The sequence below is a fragment of the Micromys minutus genome (genome assembly GCF_963924665.1).
Source record: "Micromys minutus genome assembly, chromosome: 23".
NCBI lineage: Eukaryota > Metazoa > Chordata > Mammalia > Rodentia > Muridae > Micromys > Micromys minutus.
Window position 1 is genome coordinate 22,390,839 of NC_137958.1, and position 10,527 is coordinate 22,401,365.

A 10,527-nucleotide genomic window follows, 5' to 3' on the forward strand; every position below is an offset into this window, starting at 1 on the left:
AAGCGTAATATGGATCCCGGATAGGATTCTAGAGCTGAAAGAGGTCTGTGTAAAATCTTAAATCTAATCACAGCATGGCTTATGTTAATAAGTCTGTCAGCAATAATTCATTAATTATAACAAACATGCCACATTATAAAGATCTTCAAAATAAGAGATATCAGACATGGGCACTGGGAAACTGTGCTTCTTCTTCATGTGCATGCATGTATGCATGTGTGCATGTGTGTGAACCTGTGTGTAAATGTGAAGGTATTTATTCCCGTACAGGAGCATGCGGAGGCCAGAACATGATGATGGGTGTCACCCTCTATTGCTCCCTCCAGGGTCCCTTTCTGGATCAGAAGGTCACCTTTCAACCTAGGCTATCTGGCTTTTGACCTGGGTGCTATGGATACAAACTCAGGTCCTCATGCAGAGCCATTGCCTTGACCCACTGAGCCAACCTCTAAAATCTCAAACTGTTCCAATTAATGAAGTCTCTTCATGTAAAAGTTCAATGCTTGGGGCAGGATCTGTGGTTGATCTCCAAGTCTATGTTCTGCTTTCTTCACGAAACACCAATTAAGTGTCCACACTTCTTGGCGCACTTTCTAAAACACTGAAACCCTAAAAATATTGTCCATTGGTGAAGGCTTCCCTCCAGTTCTTATATATAAGCTTTGTCAATAACAGTTAGTGTAAAACCATTACAGATTTTAAAAAATATTTATGCATAAAAACATGTCTTCTGTGTTGCTCTTGGAATGTTACTGCCATACAAATAAACCTGTACCCTAGAGTGGCATTACTGGGGTGAACTGAAGCATGCTATCAACCTATCTAGTAGGCATGTGAATGTGGTCATCCAATCCCACAGGTGACTCATACTACCGATTTGGCAATACTAAATGCTGGGGTGTTTTGTTAGACAATAAGCCATCAAGCCTGGTAGTGCTTTCTATTCCTTTATCCACCACTTTCAGTCTGTGTTGTCCACAATTTCCGAATGTCCTACTCAAACAGAAGGAATTTTTATTCATTTTGAAAATATTTTAATATTCACACATTCATGTGTTTTGATCAAATACAGCCCTCTTTAATTCTGCCTCAATATTCCCACCATTTCCCCTTCAACCTCACGTTCTCTCTTCTTTTCTATTACTTAGGAGTTGATTTAGTGCTGCCTGTATGTACATGGGTATGCAGTCATCCACTAGAGTGTGGGGAGCTTCTCAAGCATCTGCCTCACTGAAGAAAACTGACTCCCCTCCCAAACATTTAACAGCAACGTCGTAATTTTCTGTACATTGTACAGAGAAAGGTAAGACTACAAGATACCATTCTCCAATTTTCTTGGAAATACTTTGAAGTTCCTAGATGCTCACTCACAATATTTCTTTTCTTCATGAAGAACCTTTATACACAAATTTCCTTAAAGAAAATTTCATTCATCTTCCCTGCTTACAAAGGTTGCAGATAAATATAAGAGGGGAAAGTTTAGTTTTCTTGATATCCTCTTAGAATAAAAATTCCTATTGTTAAGAGGCATGTTGATGTTAAGAGAGATCATCTGAAGACCATTATGTTGATTGAGCTATAATCTCAGTCACAGACACTCATAATATGAAAATATAAAAACAGAGTGAAATTTACTTCTGTCTCGTGTAATAGGAAAGATATAATCATCCAAAGATGGTTCGAGGACTCCAGAAATCTAGTCATTATTTTTCCTATTCCTGGTGCCATTATCTATAAAGTACAAGATGTTTTATTATAGCCACCTCCATGTTACAGCCAGAATAAAAAAAGGTGGGGGGAAGGTGAGTTAGAAGGGCAAGCACATTCCCCCAGGAGCAAATCATGTACTCTTCAGCTTTGCCTAAGTCACACTGGTCAGACAATTACACTTGGACTCACAGGGGACTGCAGAGTACAATCAGTATCTGGCACTCACAGATTCTCTTACTGTGGGAGGAAGTAAAATATGACAGTCAATAGAATCATTTCTCCACACAAAATGCCAGTCTGCTAAAATGCTATGGACAAGGCAAGAAGACAAGCTGGCTTCCCTCTTGAGAGAGAGCAGGGTCATCAAGAAGCAAGATAAATGGTAGGATGCAATTCCTCCTTTGAACAGTTGATTTTTATAAATTTGTTCTAAATTCTTTCAATGAATAGCTTCATAGAAAAAAAAACTTCCGTTTTTCAAGAGAACATATGCTTAGTGTATGAATTGGAGGGAGAGACAGCTATGATGCCATTAAGTCTTGAAAACCAGAAGAAAAATAGAGAAGTCACAGAGTGACTCTGGACTTTGGATTTAGGTATTAAGAAAATGTCACATTGATTTTATGAGGTAACAAATGTGAGACACTGGCTGACACTAAGTATCATCCAAACCCAACAGCACTGCAAGCAGGATTAAGTACAAATAAAACTTCTAATTTATTTCAACAATAACAGCCAAACATTCCACTGTTACTCATTCTACATTTTTGTTTCTTACATTTTTTTAATACACTGTATTTTGATCACATTCTTTCTTCTCACTCAAGTCTTCCCGGATCCCCCTCACCACCTCTCCGCCTTCCCAATCTTATGTTGCCTGTCTCCCTCTTTCCAAAAAAAAAAGGGGGGGGGGAAAGAGAGGGGAAAAAAACACCAAATGACAACAAAGAGTCTACAAAATATCCTGGAGTGTGATGGTTTGTATATACTTGGCCCAGGAAGTGGCACTATTAGGAATGTAACCTTGTTGTATGTGTGTCACTGTGGGCATAGGCTTTCATACCCTGGCACTAATTGCCTAGAAGTCTGTACTGTGCTAGCAGCTTTCAGATGAAGATAGAGAACTCTCAGCTCCTCCTGCACAGTGACTACCTGGATACTGTCACCCTCCTGTCTTGATAATATGGCTAAACCTCTAAACCTGTAAGCTGGCCCCAATTAAATGTTGTCCTTTATAAGAGTTGTCTTGGTCATGATGTCAGGTCACAGCAGTAAAACTAAGATATGTGTCTATTTTGTGCTGGTCAACTACTCTTGAGTGCATGGCCTGTTCTGGAGTGCGGATGGGATGCCTGGTGTCATTCCACTAAAGAAAACATATAAATTCCCCTCTCCCAGCGTTTAAGTAAAAAGTATAATTGAAGGAGAAGTGGGCACAAAGCCACAATTATACTTTTTAAAGAGGCAGCAATTTAAGAGCACTTTAGTTAGGATTAACGTAGTATTAGTTTTAGCCATTGAAAAGTAGGTATCATGTATGAATCTCTTGGCTGAAATGTAGGCTAAATGTGGTCAGATTTTGGGAATGTTACTACTGTATTTTGTGTTCTGATCATAATTAATCAATATGGAAAACCAAATGAATTGATCAATTTGTACTGTTTCCAAATGAGCCTGAAGAGACTATAGTTTATCCTCTGAGTGAAAGTTATACAACAGATGGACAACTGTGCACTTCAGACCGAGGCACACCCAATTACAAAATAATTCATTGCCTAATGGGCCTCATTACCCCTAGGGGAAAGTTTAATTAGACTCAAAGAAATGTAAACCAAGCTTCTTTGTCAGGACACCCTAGGTAAGTACATGAGTTAGAAGAATGATATTTGTTAGTTGACTGGGCAAGGTCATCTCCATAGCATATCTAGACAAGTGGTACACTCTTTCTTAAGTACACTGTAGAAGAGAAACTGACACTCATCAGCCAAGAACAACATCTTGTCCTATTGGAGCTGTTAATGAGTCTTCAGTCATCTTCAGCCCAGATAGGTAAGTTCTGTCTACTAATTATTAGCATGTAGCTGTGAGATCACTTCTGGGTGTCCTCAAGTTTTTAGTGACATAACAAAGGAATAACTAGTGTATCCGTGTATTTGTTTCCTGCACACACATGGCTTGCAGGGCCTTGTGCCTTTTATATTCATAATATGTTGAAAATATATGTAATAATGTTAAGCCTCAAATATTGCTTTCCCCAAACTCCTGTTGGGGAGGTAGATTACACTGAGTTATGCCTAACACCATTCTGATCTAGTCTCTGTACCCCTCAGAAGGACTCAGGTAATTGCCCTTTGGGAATTCAGAGACATCTATATTGTTTAGGATACTCTACATTTTATTTATATTCTTAAAAACTAGTAATTTACAGGTAAATATTTCTTCCAACCTCTACTTCTATGATACAGTGTTGAAGACAGGAATTCCAAGACTGAGTATAATTCCAGTACAACAACAACAAAAAAAATACTGTATATCTGAGGTGACAGATATGCCATCCATTTACCCTGATATTACTAATACATTATCCACATATCACAATAAACTCCATAGATATTTTATACTTATATATCTATTTCATGCAAGTATTTACAGTTCCACATATGACTAAGAGCATATGGTTCTTGTCTTTCTGTGACTTTTTATTTCTTTTAATATAATGAATTCCCAGCTCCATCTGTGTTGTCATGAGTGGCAAGATTTTAATTTTTATGTTGAGTAGTATTTTTCCCACATTATCTCTCCCTGCTTATTGTTCCATGGATACTTGGCTAGTTTCTAGTTTTCTGGCTAGCATGTACAGCAGTACAGTAAATACGAGGGTCAATGTTACTTTGACATGCTAATTACGTCCCCTTTGTTTGTATACCAGTAGTAGGACTGCTTGATCTGTTCTTTATAACATGTAATTGAATTTATATTCCTATGAACAGTGTGCAAGGGTAAGAAATAGAATTCTTAATTTTATCAAAATGTTTTTATGGTAAAAAGAGGTGGGAACACATAGTTTCCACCATACACATTTGCAGGATTCAGCCTCTGTTACCACTTCAAACAACATACTATTATGTATAGGGCATTGTTGGATTATTAGAGGTTTCACTGAAATAGAGGAAGGGATTTCACCTTATTTCAGGCAGTGCCTGTGATAGCCTTCTATCCTTCTACACCAGGTTGAACCAATACAACGAGCAAAGTTCTACAAGCCTTCATTTGAAATATAAATACAGGGAGACGTTAGCAATTTTTCTTACCACTGAAGTCACTTGTTTCCTTGCCCAGGCTTGCTAATACAGATGTAGTACTGATGCAATGACTATAGTTATGAAATATGATTATATATAATATTATCCTCAAGTCTTAGCAGATGGCCCATTGAAATCTCACATTTCTAATCCTGTTGGCATAATTTCATTTGATTAAGTAACTGTATATTATTTTTCTTCACTTACTACTTAAGATGCAGCATAACAAAGGTAGTGTGCTTTGAAGTTTAATATATGGTCATATTTAGTACAATATAGACATTCATAAGTTATTAGAGAAGTATTTATAAAGAAGGTTGAGATTTTGGGAGATGCCTTAGTTGGTAAAGTGCTTGCCACAGTATAAAGTTATAAATGTTTACTGTCACTATCATGTAAAATCAAAACAAAAAATCAGGGAGCTATGGCAGGGCAAAGTGCCTAAGAGTGTGAAGGAAGCAGAAAAAGGAGAAACTTTGGGCTCACTGACAAGTCAGTCTAATAAAATTAGTGAACTCCATGCTCAATAAGGGAGCCTGGCTAAAAACAAAGTTGAGAGTGATCGAGAAACAGACTTAACCTCCGGCCTTCACATGCATCCACCTACACCACACTTTACCCCTGTGCATGTCACACACACACACACACACACACACACACACACACACACACACACACACACGTCAGCAGCAGCAGCATCACCATCATCATCAAACACAACAGTTCTCTTGGTCCATGATTGCTGTTTTGTGTAAAAGCAAATGATCTCTAGTACCTCAGAGCACAGGCACCACTCATAACGCACTGACTAAACGGGAGCAATGGACACTGACCATCTTTCCTGATGTTTGCAGTTTGGCTTAATGTGATGATAGCAAGTAATTTGATACACACATTGTTGTCATTTCTCGTTAAGTTAATTAGAAAAATGTTTATAGACAGATGCTAGTCATGTAGTAAACTGGCATCTTAACCACAAGATACTGCTAGGTGTGAGCTAGATATATCACTGAAGAGGAGTGGCTCTGAAGCTTTGCTTTAATCGAGAATCTGCAAATACTGATGCTGAAGGTCCTTGTCCCTAACTGATTCTTGATCAGTCAATAAATGTCCCAGTGGCTAATAGGTGGGCAGAAGAACGAGGAGGAGATCAACATATTCGGTAGGGAGAGAGAACAGACTCAGAGCTACAAGGGAGATCTTCCAAAATGTAGACAGAAAGGGCTTCACAGAAGGTAACTGGGAAACTAAGCTGAGGGCAGATTTAGAATTGTTGAGCTAGGAGCAAAGGTAAGGGCACACTAGAGAGCCCAGCCACAGAGCAAGTAAGGCTGGTTAAAAATGAGCTAATTTGTGTGTGTGCTTCATCTGTGGATCCGAGAGAGCTCCTAGATAGGTGCACACCTGCAACTAGGCAAGAGCACAAAGAACAGCCAAAAACTACCTGCAATATGTCATGATGTGAGTTGTCCCATAGAATGTAGATTCTATTAAGGCGGACATTTTATCTATCTTATGTGCAACTATATTTTCGGCTCTAAAATAATGCTCAGCACAAAGTAAGCTCTCAGAAATATCTCCTGAATTGAATGAGTAAAAATATGGTAAATGTGTGAGCTCCTGAAAGCGGTACAGGCATCCATTTCTTTCTCTTCTGTTGTACCGAGACAGAAACTCTATGTACGCTGACTGAAAGAAATGAGCACCAATCTACAACACATATTTGCCTTATTTGGATTCAGAGCACAATCCCTACTCTTGGGGTGTTATTGAGTTTGGACCTGAGTTCTTCCCTGTGATTGTCTATACATATCTGGAGCAATTCCAGCCTCCATATTTCCAGCTGATACTGTTACTACTCTGAAAAGATCTCACTGAACAATAGGGACACCTGCTGGTTAAATGATATGATTTAAAATTTTGCATCTAAATCGACAAGAATTGAGCAGCAGTTGTGACACAGAGTTAAAATTGACCTTCCCTTTGAAGGATAGTAAATGACAGCATTTATTTTCTTTCTTAATGTGGTGATACTCTGGGAAAAGACTGTGGTCTCCTGCAGACAGACACACCTGCAAAAAAAAAGTTTAGCTCATAATTCTTTTGGTTAAAGACAATTGATATTTTTATAAATGAACAATTAAGTATCTAATAAGTTGAAATACTGTGCCATATGCTGGCAAATTAAAGCTCTCACATGATAGAGGTGGGTGATATATCATCTTGGTTTTGTCAGGGCATGTACTCAGCTCTAGTCTTAGATTGGAATGCTGTCCTTTAAAAAGAAGGGAGTTCTGCAACATCTAACATCAAGAATAAACTTTGCACATATGATACAAAATGAAATGTTAGTCACGGAAACAAATGCACTGCTGTACTTAAATGAAGTATCTAAAGTAGTCAAACTTGTAGAATCAGAGGTTCATAAAATCAAAGAGCAATAGGGTAGTCACAAAAGATTTCAGGGAGGAAATGGGAATTACTTATTAATGGGCTTAAAAATCTTAAAATAGATGACTAAGCTCCAGAAACATTCTGTACAAGACTCTCTCTCTCTCTCTCTCTCTCTCTGTGTGTGTGTGTGTGTGTTATAGTGCTTCATACATTAATACTAAATTAAATGCTTCATAGCCATACTAACTCTCAGTGCTTCATACATCAATACTAAATTAAGAATTTAGCAAGGTAGTTGATCTTATATATGTTCTTTGTAAAGGGAAATAAACTTTTAAAGTCAGCTAATAATCTGAACAGGACTTGGTCTATCACTTGCTTGAGCTGCGCCTTTGTTATTTTGTGCTAGAGAGGAAAGTAACTTTCTATACATATGATTTTTATTGCACTAGTATGCACACCTTTCATCTCCCAGCCTCTACTGTGATATCTGTGCTCACTTTTCTAGGCTCTGCTTACATAATTTCTTAGCAAAGCCTGTTGTTATCTGTGTAAAGTTCATTTTCATAGTATCCCTGCATTGGTCCTCCCTGGATAGAAGTGTATGAAACTTTAGACCTGCATTCCCCTGACAATAACTGAAATTTTCCAGTTGTTGAACAAATGGAACACATTTCAACAGTTTTCTTTCCTAATAACCCAATCAGTCTTGGCATCATCTGCAAAAGAAAAGGAACTGAAAAGGGTATAGAGAGGTGTTTTCCAGGTTAAAGGATTAAATGGTGTGTAGAACTGAGACAGACACAAAGGAGGACTTGGAGAAAAAGGGTTTTGAGATGGAACTTATTCATGGCCCAGAGGAAAGCCTTCTAGAAGAATATGTATGACATAGGGTTGAGCCAGAGTGAGGTGGGTATTGAATAGAGCAAACTGCTCATTGCTCTGTTAGCATGAGGATCCTCATCAGCTCTCGCAAAGTTTTGGAATGTCAACAGCATATTAACAGGATTCATATGCTGTATGGAAAGAAAAATTATATAGTATTTTTTTTACTTTGAAAATCGTCTTTTGTCTGTAGCATACCATCTACTCCATGTTTGAATACATAGTAAAAATTATGAAAAAGAATCCACACCTTAGTAGTTTTATATTAATAAATTATACTTTTATATTAATAAATTAACTTTTCAAAAAAGAAAATTAATTTGTATGGTGACATGTGCTTGGAATACTAGCAGTCAGGAGACTTAGGCAAGAGGGTTATGAGTTCAAGAATAGCCTCAGCTCTGCAGCAAGACCTTGTCTCAAAATAAGGGGGTGGGGGGTGGGAGGTGGGGATGAAGAGAAAAGGAAATAATGAGAAAGGGAAGAATTTTCATCAATACTGAATCTATGATGATGTTCATGAGTCTTATACAACACATGGAACACAGGAAATTACACATAGCTAATGTCATTAATGTACTGTGAATGTTTTGTGCTATAATTTCTGTTAAAGAAGGTAACATTTCTCATCTTTATTTTTCTATAACACATTTAAATCCAAATTACTTAAATTCAAGTATATTGAAAATCTAACTGAACACTGACTGAGAAGTAGGTTTAACTGTATAGAGGTATTCTGGAATTCAAATCATGTCCTAAAAAAATCCTTATAATAATTATTCAAGTTAAAGTCTAGAGGTATTATTTTAACAATATTACATTTTAAATATCAATGTTATGACTTTTCATGTTTTATAATGCTTCCTTAGTCAAAACTCCCAGTCTAAGACAGTTGATAAAAACTAGAATTTGTCTTCCCAATATCAGGTGATGCTGAATCCTGCACTGTCATGGAAGAAACAGTGTGACATGGCTTTCCAATCCTGGAGCAGAGCCAAGAAGGCATGGGCCTCCAGGAATGCTGAAGATTGCTGGGCATAAGACTAGTTTAAATAAAATATATAGATATATTAGTTCATGTTTCTCTTTCGGGAAATATTCTCCCTGCCAAGGTTATTGGAAAATATTCTCCTTGCCATGAATAGCAGGGAATGTCCTCTCTGCCAAGGTTAATGACTCCATAATAATCAGAGCCAGTAGGAGTCTAGGAGGTGAAGGTCCTTATGTCCTTAGCAAAAATGGTAATCGCTGTGACCTTCAAGACAGTACTTTAGGCTGTGGGAATAAACTTTGAAAACATGAGTTCAAAAATATATAATTTCTCAACTGTGCAAAATATAAGGATGCAATATGAATCATATGAAGGACTTCATGGACCTAAAAGAATAGGCAGCTGCACCATGAGTCAGCATGTCAGAAAGATAAAAAGGCTGACAGATTCCCGAATTCATTACAAGGTCAGCCTAGGGTAGAGTGACTTTAGGTCCAGGTGTGGTCAGAAATGGTAATCTCAGAATGGGACCCTACCCAACTAAATTTATTGTCCGGCTTTAGGTAGGCAGGCAGATTTCTGAATTCATTAGCAACATTTTTTAACAAATGTGTTTTTTTTTTTTTTCCCCAATGGGGTGGGGCACCAAGAATGTTGATTTGTGAGATAATCAAAGGGAACTGGGAGTAAACTGAATTGATATGTAAATAAAAGACCTTGGAATTTGGAGCCCGAGTTATCAGGATGAGTTATCTGGAGATTTTCAGAGAAAACTGTCTCAAATAACAATCTTCCCTCTCTTTTCGGTTTTCCAGACAGAAATAAATTTTCTTATCTACTTTATCTGAAAGTAAAAAATAAGACCCCTATCTGAAGGATCCCATGGGAAAAAAATAATGCCATACAAGAAACAAAAACAAACAAACAAACAAAAAACCAAACAAACAAAACTAAACCCTTGCTAGAGTTTTAGGGTCTGATCCTACCATTTTGCACAATCACACATTTGCATGTAGCCTCCATAAATCCAGGGTAGGATTCTGGATTGCTTCTGAATATCTAAAGATGGTATGGTAGCATGCACCCTTCCCCCATACTTCTTCCTCCATATCTTGTATGTCAGCAGAATGAAAGCCTACTCAAGATTCCATGGATAAGAATGAGCTGGAAGTCTGCAATTTAAGTGTGACTACTACTTTGGCTTAGTGAAGAGACTCATACATATAATATAAATATTATATATGT